The 13,427-nt window shown below is 43.4% G+C and overlaps 1 pseudogene; it reads right to left on the bottom strand.

Annotated features, from left to right (window-relative positions):
• Window positions 1-3,933: 3,933 nt before the first annotated feature.
• On the bottom strand, window positions 3,934-5,721 carry LOC136454672 (3-ketoacyl-CoA synthase 6-like; annotated as a pseudogene).
• Between the last annotated feature and the right edge of the window lie 7,706 nt (window positions 5,722-13,427).

The raw sequence follows: 13,427 nt of genomic DNA, 5'->3' as shown, positions 1-13,427 counted from the left end.
AAGGGTCATCTAAAGACGATGAATTCAATGGACTAAAAAAAGGGACTTCTCACTGAATCCTTCAACAGCCACCAAACTGTCGCGGCAAACAAGAGTAGTGATAAGTGAGTACAAAATTTCTCAAAAGCTGAAGAGCATTCAGGATCCTTGACCCCTACAATCTGCTCTCTCACTACCCCTTCCAAGTGAATAGGATCTAGAAGAAATGAAGAAACAATATTAAACTTGACATAGTGCTCCACTAATCTCACTACTTGCAATGCAATTGTTAGTCACTTACTTTTATCAAAAAAAAATTGTAAGTCTAATATGCTTTGTCAAAAACAGTGTCTGGACACAACGTCCTTGCATTGAGGGCATACAAAACTTATCAAGTATCTGTGAAAATGATTATACCCATTCCAGTACCATGGAATGATTATACCCATTCTTATATATACTCACCTTCTGATAGCAAATTGGATTCCTCAACCACGTTGAACACCAGGATGATAGATGTTGGGAAGAAGTTGAAAAGAATTATATATAGTCCGTTGTTACACTGCAATTTCAATAAATAAATATAGGTCACTTTATATTCACCCTAGGGTCTTTTTTCCACATGTAAAGAACATGTTCTAATCGCTCTATTCAACTTGGTACATTATTCACTCACAGAAATGCAGTCTGGCTAAAAAAGGGAGAACATAATCACCGTAGTGGAGCCAATATGAAGGGTCACTCAGTGGCAAATGAAACTGAACTATCAACGGTAACCCAGGATCAAAAATTTTAAGTGTGGATTGTAGATGCTTGGTTCATATCTTATTTGCTAGCATTGATACAAATTCATGCATGTAGTACCCAGTGATGGATCACACGTCCTTATAAAAAGAATTGTTACGTGCTGCACTGATGTCATCCACAAGTCAAATTTCATTCTGCACTCAACCAATGGATGCACATAGTACCGTTAACTTAATCAACAAAACGAATCAAGCTAAATTGGAAAAAATAAAAAGAAACATAATCATGACTTAAAGACTATCTGCACGTCACTCATGGTCACCTAGATTGGGAACGCCTGACGCCTTCGTCTCCAATTGCACCTTTTCCTGTCTCCATGCAAAAATGTATGCAACAGTATTGTAGGGAATCCTTTTCAATTCGATGTTTAATCAGTCTGAAAGAAAAGATTATATATGTTTAATCAGTCTGAAAAATAGAATAAGTATATCTGGACAATGAACCTTCCTTATACAACGAACCTTGCCTATATCAGAGCAGGAATGACAGCAGATTTTGTCATAGACTAATTGTAGCTTACCAACATATTTTGAAACCAGAATCTAATTGCAGCAGTGCTGTTCTTTCAATTCCGACAAAATACATTAGCAAGGACTGAATCAGTGAGATCTTATCTTGAAAAGACTAAAATATATTGGAACTTGATCTTACCTGTCTTGCATGTTTACTAGACCAAAGCCTATAACTGGGGTGTAGTTTTGTGATTGAAATACTGTGGCACCAACTAGTTGAAGCACCCGGAGACATCACCTTATAGAGGGGTTAGACGCCAGCAGGATTAGGGCTGCGTTCAACCTGTCGACTGTCATTACTTGTCATGTCGTGCCCAACTACGAATCATATTTTTATAGGCAACGACTATAAAGGGACCCTGTGAGAAGGGAAAAATCATAGAAATTCAATAGATAAATTAATATGGGTAAAGCGATAAACCCTGTACATCTCATACAACTATGAGGCTGTGAAAAATAAAGTACCTCTTCTCCAAGAGGCTTGATTTATCCCAAAGCTTCAGCTGCACCAAATACAGCTACAGAGCCTCCCATGTCAAATTTCATCAGCTTGATGTTGTAGCCTGGCCTAGTCTGTTGTAGACACCACTGGAGTCATAAGCAAATCAAGCATAAGAAAAATAACAAACTATTTCACCTTCATGTCTACTTCTAGTTTTTCACAAAGCCACTAAATATGTTGCAAGTACTACAAAGTACAAACCTTTCAAAAGTTAAACCCTTCACAACAATAGCTAGCTTTCTCTTGACGTTCCCATCAGTGAGTTTGTAACACAATAGCAACTCCCAAGCAGAAACATATCTTCAACTCTTTGCATTTCTCTACATCTAGTATTGTGGTAGTGAACACATCACTGTAAGTAGAAGCGATCTTTGTGCCTCCTCCGCAAGCATGGCTAATAGGACAAAGGATGACTGCAATAAGTATACTAACAATTAATCTATGAAGAACAATCAAAGTTTGATGAAAGATCTATTGACAAGGGGTAAGGACATTTGCACGAGAGTTTACAAGCTCTCTTCTGAATATCACACCTGACGAAGATAATTAACATACTTGTTTCTGATCCATCTCGGCACCATAACCCAGTCCAATAATATCAACCTGCTTTAGGTGCACCTTTTTTGATGCAGACTTGTATCTGCTGTCCTCATACAACCCTAGCACGATTCCTGTGATTTTGGCAGAAAATTCAGGCTCAATCCACTGCACTCCATAACCATCACAATAGGATAGAAAAAGAGGCCTCTGCAGGAGAATCAACTTACAAGAATAAATCAACAAAATTAGCAATACAAAAAAGCAGAAGTAATCGGAATGGTTACTATATCTCGATAACAGGGGGTATGTTGCCTGCAAAGAATTTTTTGTTTGTTATTAGCATGTATGGCCATGAAAGGCATTATCCATTTATCTATGCATTGTCTAGTTAACATGAACACATAAATGAAAATCCTATCCGGATTACATTTTGCAACACCACTACCAAGCGAACACAATAGTACTACTATACTACAATCGAACAAAGGACCATATTTGCATCGTGAACCCAATAGATTCTATTCATGTCACCATTGATCCATCATTTGTGGCAACTCACAAACAAAGTATCTAGAGATTTACTGGTTCTAAAAATAGCAAACATTTATGCTTCTGAATCCAAAGTATCGAACCACCGTGACCTCAAACAAAAAAAACCAAAAGGAATTATAGTAGCACAAATAAGAACTCACCACTACTTCTCCTCGGCGACGATGAAGTCAGCGAAGGACCCGAGGTCGGCAAAGGAGCAAACGTGGTTGTCGGGCCGGACCACACATGATGGGCTCGACTGCGTCGACCATGCCACGCCAAAGTGGTTGGATCCGGCACGAATGACAGCGGGGGCCGCTCCTGGTACTTGCCTGCATCTAGAGGAACATGGCAAAGTTGAGGATGGTCGCCGTGAGTTGACAACTGTCAGTGATGAGATCTCCGGCACTAGGTGGTCCTAGACCCCGGCGAACAGGGAGGCTTGAGCCGAACAGTGCGGTCGTGGCAGCCCACGCTGCCCAGGAAGCCGCACGCGGAGGTGGCAGGCGTGCGCGTAGGTAGCGACGCATGCAACCCTATAGAGGGTGCCGCCACGCAGCATGGGGAGGGTCGGTGAGTGTGTCTCCATGCGACCTGGTGAGGGCCGGTGATGTGGGGCCTGGGTCGGGGTGCGAGCACGACTGGCGAGGTCCGCCATGTGGCCTGGAGATGGGCGGTGAGAGGCACCGGTGGGAACCCTAGCTACGGATTGATAAGTGTGATGAGTCATGGACTAGGAGGGGAGGTGAGGGGAGGGGAGAGGAGGGAGGATGATATTTCATTTTTTTTGGGAAAAAGAAAAGGACAAGCCACAAATTGAACTCTCACCGATGGGTGGGGGTGTGGGGCGCTGGAGGTGGAGTGAGGCTTCAAACGCAGGAGGAGGCATGAGAAGCCTGCCATCACACAGACAACATCAGCCATCGGATTGGGTTTGAAGCACGTGAGGGGTGTTTTTAGCTCTTGATTTTAATAGAGACGATTTCCTATGTGCATTTTCTAAGTGTACAATTGTTAGAAGGGGATCTAGTATAGTTTTGATTGGTCCATTATAGTAGAGATTTAGTCAAGGGCCTCCACAATTTCTAGGAGTTGCACTGTGTAGTGGTGGATGCAGTCGGCCCATGACCCCTCGACGTCAGTGGCAGCCTTGAGGCACTCCCACGCCATGCTATTGCAATTGCAATCGAAACGGTGCTGAAGGAGATCATCCATATGTGGTCTCCCTTCCTCATGCTGCCTTTGGCCTCGATGTACGCTAGCTCGTATAGCACCAAACTGCTACATGTGTTTCCAAAATGGTGCAGCCTCATCCGCGATGATGGCGTGACGCCAACACGTCCTCATCGGAGAGGCCGAGGCCATGCCGCACCTCGTCGATGACCCCATGCCCACCGACGTGGATGCAAAAGTGCTCGAATGCCGTGTGGAAGTCTGGACGATACAACCTCACCCGGCCACTCTGTAGCCTCCGCTTTTGGCCGCTCTATAGCCTCCGCTTTAGGAGGGATAGAGCAACAAGGAGCTTCTCAGAAGCAGGCAGGACCAGAGGGCCAAAGGCAATGATGTTGGTTTTGAGGGTCTGGCCGGTAGTGGGCACGAGGTCCTTGGAAAGACAGATCCCTGTGCTGCCCTTGTCCTCCTCCTAGAACATGCACCGGTATGCGCGTCTCCCGCAGATGCCATGGTACGCACCATGCGGGCGAGACGGAACCAGGCGCCTTGAGCGGTGGAGTTGGATGAAGGTTGATAGGATCATGGTGGTGGCAGCCATGCAGAAGAGGCAGTTGGGCGTAGCAGCATGGAGTGATCCATGCCGATGTAGTACTGCAATGAGAGAATCTCCATGGAGACGATTGGTACGTGCGTGCCCGGCTGCGCCACCTGTAGTGCAGGAGGTTCCTGGCGAGGCCAAAGAAGATGAGTGCTGCGCTGCACCGCATCCCAGACAGGTTCATGCTCCGCAATCGGCGCGCAGCTTGTACCTATTGATGACCATGTCCGTGAACACCAGAGTGGGTGTTGTTGGAACCGGTGGTGATCACCGAGTTCACGATCTTGGAGCTGGCTTACAGCCGGTCTAGCTCATTACCACGAGCTTGTGCTCCCACAAGTCCTAGGTCCACTGGAGCTACAACAATAAGGCCTTGGGCCTTCCCAACCCAAAAGACTAGTCTAATAGGTGAGGGTTCTCTCGCCTTATATGTTGTGCTCCCCCACCATCGCTACATGATGTGGGACTAAACCCCAACAATCTCTCCCTTAGTCACACATAGGGGTGCCCCCGCCATATGTGTGATGCTCGAGATTTTATATTGGGTTTAACTTTTTTGACCATGGGCTCATGATACCAATTGTTGGAACCGGTGGTGACCATCGAGTTCATGATCTTGGAGCTGGCTTATAGCTGGCCTGGCTCGTTTCTCCCGCCTTATATGTTGTGTTCCCCCACCATCGCTACACGATGTGGGACTAAACCCCAACAATCTCTCCCTTAGTCACACATTGGGGTGCCCCCACCATATGTGTGACGCTCGAGATTTTTTATTGGGTTTAGCTTTTCTGACCTTGGGCTCATGATACCAATTGTTGGAACCAGTGGTGATCACCGAGTTCATGATCTTGGAGCTAGCTTACAGTTGGCCTGGCTCATTACCACGAGTCTGTGCTCCCACAGGTTCTAGGTCCACTGGAGCTACAACATATAAGGCCTTGGGCCTTCCTAACCCAAAAGACTAGCCTGATAGGTGAGGGTTCTCCCGCCTTATATGTTGTGCTCCCCCACCATCGCTACACGATATGGGACTAAACCCCAATAGGCGTGAAGATGCTGTAGTTGACAATGACCATGGGCTTCACGGTCATCATCCTCGAACATGTCGTCGAGGACATGGAGTGGCCACACTGCGTGCAGCCGATAGGCAAGATCCTCGATGCGGACCAGCTATGCTGTGAAGAGCACAGCAGTGACAGAAGCCATGGCGATGGCAATGACGATGAGGAAGTTGTTGACGATGAGCTGGCTAAGCCTGGTAGGATGCCTTGAGGGCCTTGGCTTTATTACTTGCTAGAATATCCTAGCGTCATGCATTGTGTACTATGCTTACATGTGTGTGCACTGTGCAGTGTCAATGGAGTCTTGGATGCATGTTAGAGTTTTAAAAACTCTCACATGCATCAACTAGCTGGTGCCACAGTATTTCAATCACTATACTATACCCCAGTTATAGGCTTTGGTCCAGTAAACATGCAAGAGAGGTAAGGTCAAGTTCCAATACATTTCAGTCTTTTCACGATAAGATCTCGTTGATTCAGTTCTTACTAATGTATATTGTTGGAATTAAAAGAACAACACTACTGCAATTAGAAGCTGGTTTCAAAATATGTTGGTAAGCTACAATTAGTCTATGATAAAATCTGCTGTCATTCCTGTTCTGATATAGGGAAGGTTCATTGTATTGGGAAGGTTCATTGTCCAGATATACTTATTCTATTTCTCAGACTGAATAAATATATATCATCTTTCTTTCAGACTAATTAAACATCAAATTGAAAAGGATTCCCTACAATACCGTTGCATACATTTTTGCATGGAGATAGGAAAAGGTGCAATTGGAGACGAAGGCATCCGGCGTTCCCAATCTAGGTGACCATGAGTGACGTGCAGATAGTCTTTAAGTCATGATTCTGTTTCTTTTTATTTTTCCAATTTAGCTTTCATTTTGTTGATTAAGTTAATGGTACTATGTGCATCGATTGGTTGAGTGCAGAATGAAATTTGACTTGTGGATGACATCAGTGCAGCATGTAACAATTTTTTTATAAGGACGTGTGATCCATCACTAGGTACTACGTGCATGAATTTGTATCAATGCTAGCAAATAAGATATGAACCAAGCATCTACAATCCACACTGAAAATTTTTGATCCTAGGTTACTGTTGATAGTTCAGTTTCATTTGCCATCGAGTGACCCTTCATATTGGCTCCGCTACGATGATTATGTTCTCCCTTTTTTTAGCCAGACTGCATTTCTATGAGCGAATAATGTACCAAGTTGAATAGAGCAATTAGAACATGTTCTTTACATGTGGAAAAAAGACCCTACGGGTTTATATAAAGTGACCTATATTTATTTATTGAAATTGCAGTGTAACAACGGACTATATATAATTCTTTTCAACTTCTTCCCAACATCTATCATCCTAGTGTTCAACGTGATTGAGGAATCCAATTTGCTATCAGAAGGTGAGTATATATAAGAATGGGTATAATCATTCCATGGTACTGGAATGGGTATAATCATTTTCACAGGTACTTGATAAGTTTTGTATGCCCTCAATGCAAGGACATTGTGTCAAGTCACTGTTTTTGACAATGCATATTAGACTTACAAATTTTTTTTTGATAAAAGTACGCGACTAACAATTGCATTGCAAGTAGTGAGATTAGCGGAGCACTATGTCAAGTTTAATATTGTTCCTTCGTTTCTTCTAGATCCTATTCACTTGGAAGAGGTAGTGAGAGAGCAGATTGCAGGGGTCGAGGATCCTGAATGCTCTTCAGCTTTTGAGAAATTTTGTACTCACTTATCACTACTCTTGTTTGCCGCGACAGTTTGGTGGCTATTGAAGGATTCAGTGAGGAGTCCATTTTTTAGTCCATTGAATTCATCATCTTTAGATGACCCTTTTTTCAATTAGATGCCATTTTTCAAATCTTTTTTATGGTACTACTGCATTGTGCAAGGTTTACCGAGTCAAGACACATCATGCTAAACCAATAAAATATAGAAGGATCAAACTGAGTCCATATTTATGTTTTTATAGCTGGCTAAATGTTTCTGATGTATTTTTTTGTTAAAAGCTATATAATACACATTCTTGAATGGCGTATCAGCGTAAGCACATGACAAATTTCTATAATATACTAAAAATGATGCAATGAATTGGAATATCTCTTAATTGTCTTGCTCTACTCTATTTATGTGATGAAATACCACCGTAGTTTGGTTGTTTTGTTGTTTTCATATGTTACAAGAAGAGCCAACGTTAGAGATCGACCACCCCCACGAGGGGCGGAAACGGTGGCTAGAACCTCTACTGACAGGGGAATGGGGGCCTCGGTGGGCTGACCCTTCGTGCAATTGACAAAGGTCGTGCAGGGTTTGGGCGAGGCTTTGGTGGTGGTGGCTAAAGCCAATCCACAACCTGACCCACCGAGGGACAATGGTGCATGTGATATACCACTAGACAATGATGAGGAAGCTAAGGATAAAGGCGTCAACACTGTGAATCAGATGCATGAAGAGCTCTAAGAGAAAAGATGTCACGTCGAGGCCCATGTGAGGTAGGCGCACCTGCGGGTCATCAGACAGAAGGTAGACGAGGCCAAGGAACAACTTAGGAGAATGGATGAATATCTGGCCACCGTCGAAGCAAACCCCAACTATGTACCTGAGCAAGAGCCGTACCAACCACCGCAGCCAGTTCACCATGGTCTGAGGCTCGGCAATAACCCGCCACCACCACCACCTCTGCCCTAGCCAAACCTTCGCATCCACCAACTCTATCCAGAATACATTCCCCCAGCCATCCAACCCTAGCCACAAAGAAATGAACCCCCGCCAATGCCTTACGGCCCAAAGTCGCCTCTAACCCAAATCCTACAAACCAAGAGCTGGCCACCTAAGTACAAACCACAAAACCTACCAAGGCATAATGGAAGTGTTGAGCCTCGACAATTCATAATGAGCTATAAAGCCATAGTGGCAGCGGTAGGAGGAGATGAAACCACCATGGCAAAGTCATTTGTCATCATAGCCCAAGACATTCGCTCAAAGCTGGTATTGCAACCTCCAACCCAGGTCCATTGATTCCTAGGGGGACCTCCATGACAAATTGTGCTCAAACTTCAAAGGCATCAACCCCATAGCCAACAATCCCATGGATCTATTTGCTTGCAAACAAGCCACAAGAGAGCGACTTCAGGAGTACTGGCAATGGTTTATTCACCTCAGAACCAGAACCTCAAACATAACCAATTCAGCAGTCATCCTCATGGTAGTCAACAGCCTATGGCTGGGCCCATTCTCCTCAAGGCTCGCAAGGAAGCCAACAAAGATGATTGCTGAATTGCACGAAGTCATGGAAAAATACAGCATAGCAGACACATATTTCTGATTGAAATCTGAAGCTCAGAAAACCCAGCCGTGCCTGCCTCCACAGCCGCAATAGAGGAACTAATACCCACGCACTTACCCAATCAATGTCAATGCCATCGAAACCACACCTCCACAGCGCCAAAAGCAACAACCAAACATGAGGCCTCAACAAACTTTCCCCAACAACCAGGGTGACAATAGAAACAACACCCAAAACAGACGCCTACCTAAAGACCCAACGAAGCTTTACTACCATTTTTGGCCTAGTAAAAGGACACACAACCAAACAGTGCACCTACTTCATGAAGGGGAAAGAGTTCCAAGAGGCACAGCAGGCAACATCTGGGCCCCCAAAACCAGTCAACCACATAAGAAGACAACCCACCAACCCCATCACCACTCCATACCACTATACACTAGTAAACTACAGCATACCCTCACAACAATCATCTCAACATTACCCAACCTTCACAAACTACCATCACTACAATAGCTTCGACAACACCTAACACCTCTACAACTACCAAACCCACTCCAACCCTCAGCCATACACTGTCACCCACCCACCAACCCCACCTTAACTACAAAACCAACACCCACCCCTACCACCACTGCCTCCACCACCAGCTCAACCCTGCAACAACAAGTGAAAATAGAACATACCAACCAACCCAACCAGATGACAATCAATAACCCAACCTCAACCTTCGGAGTCATCCTTGCAATAACCCAGGTCCAATGAGGACAATGCAACAAAAGACAGCACAAAAGAGCACATGAGATGGGTGCACCACATCTCCACAGAGGGCCCCCATAAAAACTCATAATGGTCACATGTACCCATAACCTTCAATAGCTCGGACCTCAAGCTACGAGACTACCCTCACACAAATGCCATGGTCATCGAAACAAACATGGGATGTGTAGTCACTAAAATACTGGTTGACACCAGCAGCTCCATTGACATTCTATTTGCCTCAACCTTTGATAGCATGAAGCTCGATGGAAACCTACTACAACCAGCTGGTAACCCACTGTATGGCTTCAGTGGCGAGCAAGTTAAAGCAATCGGCAAGATCTCCTTGCTCGTCACCTTCGGCGACTAGTACAACAGCAGAACTGAGCACATAACCTTTGACTTGGTTGACATGTTGTACAATTACAATGCTATTCTTGGACGAGGGATCACAAATAACTTCAGCACTGTTCTCCACCCAATGTACCTATCCATGAAGCTCCCATCCACCAAAGGTGTCATCATTGTGTACGACGACCAAGATAGCACTAGGGCTACAGAGAGCACAATCACACCTAGGTAGAGAAATGTGCACAACCTGAACAAGGAAAAGGCAAAGAACCGCTAGATAGACAAGAGTAGCCAAGCAGAGCAAAGCCGGCAGAAGAAACCAAAAAGGTACCATCGTTCGAAGGTAATCGAGACAAGCAAGTGATCATCTCCTCACTACTAGATGTTGAAGCCAAAAACAACCACATCCAATTTTTGTGAGAAAACAACAATATCTTCACATGGTCTGCAAAAGACCTCCGTGGTGTAGACAGATCCATCATCGAGCACAACCTCGATGTCAACAAAAATTATCCAACAGTCAAACAAAAGCTCTACAAAATGTTAGAAGAAAGAAAGCAAGAGGCAAAAGTAGAAATCCAGTGCTTGCCAGACGCGGGGTCCTTCGACCAGTAAAATATCAAACCTGGTTGTCCAATGTCATACTAGTAAAGAAAAAGAATGGAAAATGGAGAATGTGTGTCAACTTCACTAGTCTTAACAAAGCATGCCCCAAAGATGACTTCCCACTACCAAGAATAAGCACCGTCATCACTCAGCAGTGGGATGCGAGCTGCTATCACTCGTCAACTATTTTTTAGGTTACCACCAAATTTGGATGAACCAAGAGGACGAGGAAAAAACAAACTTCATCACCCCATTTGGAACCTACTGCTTCTGAAGGATGGCAGAAGGGCTGCACAACATAGGCTCAACCTTTGCACGTATGATAGAGGAAGTGTTCAAGGAGGACAAAACCATATCTGCATATGTTGATGCCATTGTCATGTAGAGAAAACTCAAACAAGATCACATCCAAGACCTCTCTAGAGCATTCTACAATCTCCACAAGGCAGAGCTCAAACTAAACCTAGAGAAATGCATATTCGGAGTAAGCAAAGGAAAACTACTCAGATGCCTCATATCAGCAAGAGGAATCGACGATAACCTAGAGAAAATCGATGCCATTCTCAACATGAAGCCACCTACCACAAGAAAGCTAGCGCAAAGGCTTGTGTTGATGGTAGTTAACACTCATCATAAACTATTAATATTACTTATATAAATGCAAGAATAGGATCACCAACATAGGTCTAGGGGTTTAAACTAATAAATTGCACAAGTTTTGATGAATCTATGTTTGCAGGAGGATTTATTCAGAAAACAAGCAAGGTGGACCAATTGTCAGATCAAATCATGTTTATCCATGATGAAACCGACTTAGAAAGGATCTAAATTCATCTAGAAGACAATGCACTATGACTCGACCCAAGAGGCCCCTAGGTGGGGTAGGTTGGCCCCACCTGTAGGCCGGTCGGCATCCTAGCCCCATGTGTCAGTCTTCGCTTTGAATGTCGTATCTCCACCACCTCTAAGATTCAATCTATGCCTTTGCTCAAGGTTGGTTCATATCGAGGGCTCAGATTTGATGTTGCCATGGATTCATGGGCCCACAAGACTCCTGGTTCTCCCTATAAATAGCCCACCATACCTCCTCTAGAAGGCCATTTGAAAGCTGATCAAGAGCTACCACAATTATCCAAGAAGATCCATTAGAGAGAATAGGATAGATATCCAATACCTCAAAGCTTAGTATAGTCTAGCTAGTAAGATTCAAGTAGAGTTGGGCTACTACTCAGGATTCTGGATTTGTCATCTGAAGGATGGTATAACCATTGTATCCTCTACATTTCATGACTTTATTCTTAATCTATATTATGTTTCTATCTATCATGTTCTTAGTTTGCTTTGGTAGTATGCTTGATATAGTCATAGTTAATACTAAGTTTGCACATAGGTTCACAAAGCGCTTAGCTCAATACTTGAGTGGGTTAAGTGGTCGACATTGTGTAAGCATGGTGCTTATACGTTGTTTACCTATGGATGCACCCTACATTCTAGATCATGTGGTAGATCACGAGACTGACAGTCTCGTTGAGTCCTTTGTAGTCCACCTCCTATTTGTAGGCCAAGTAGGACGTGGTTGCGAAGGAAGTCAAGCTCTATTCTTGATCTTCCTTTTGTAATGTCCCTTATGTGTAGATGAAGAGTTAATTATGCTATAGATGAAAGTATATATGCTTGGGTGTACATAAGAATTGATATATAGGAATGACTTAAGAATCTTCCTCTTGTTTTATTACTTATTCTAGCTATACTGCATTTATGAGTATCTATTTCTATCTCTGGATTATTATCATTGCCATGCATTTATCATTTATATATATTTATTGGCTTACACCTGTTTTGAGTAAGTGTTTAGTTAATGACTCCATCATAAGTATATATTTATCAATGTCTCCATAGCCACTGCTCCTCCCTATAGTAAAATATAAATAAACGATACCTAGAATACTCCTGGGTGAAGTGCTACAATGGTATATCTTTGTGCTTGTAGAATTCCTTATGTATAAATATATATTCTTTCTAAAGTCAAAAGTTTCATTATTAGCAGTGATGCTAAGAAATATCAACAAGTATTTTTGGCGTCGTTGTCGGGGAGGGCACAAGCTAAAAGAAAATTGATCAAATAATACTTATTGATGATATCATAACTATGCACCACTGCTCTGACTAGCTTACCCTTGTTTCTATTTGTTTATATCTTATACAGGGTATTGCAGGGCTACTTTTGATCCACTCAGAAGCTTACACTCCAAAGAACAACACAAGGCTCATTAGGATAAGCTTCTTAATCAGAATCAAACTAGTCAAGAGGCAGCTCAATAATAGTTTATGAAGCTATGGCTGACAAGACACTATGTGAGTTCTCTGCTCCAAGCGCTGAGAACATTCATATAGGACCAACGCTCAAAACCAAGAACCTTGAGTTTGAACTCAAGCCAAGCCTCATCAACATAGTGCAAGCTAGCCCATTTAGCGAAAACGCACATGAAGATGCTAATGCTCATCTCCAGAATTTCTTAGAGATTAGTAGCACAATCACCATCAAGGATGTTGCTTAAGATATAATACTACTTCGCTTATTTCCATTCTCACTAGTAGGAAGGGTGAAGTAGTGGTTCTATGCCAACAATGATGACATTAACACTTGGGCAAAGTGCTCAAAAGCCTTTCTAGCAAAGTTTTTCCCTATAGGAAAAACCAA

This window comes from Miscanthus floridulus, chromosome 5 (assembly GCF_019320115.1).
Source record: "Miscanthus floridulus cultivar M001 chromosome 5, ASM1932011v1, whole genome shotgun sequence".
NCBI lineage: Eukaryota > Viridiplantae > Streptophyta > Magnoliopsida > Poales > Poaceae > Miscanthus > Miscanthus floridulus.
Note: the sequence above shows the minus strand (reverse complement) of the source record. Positions and strands in the feature narration are given on the sequence as shown.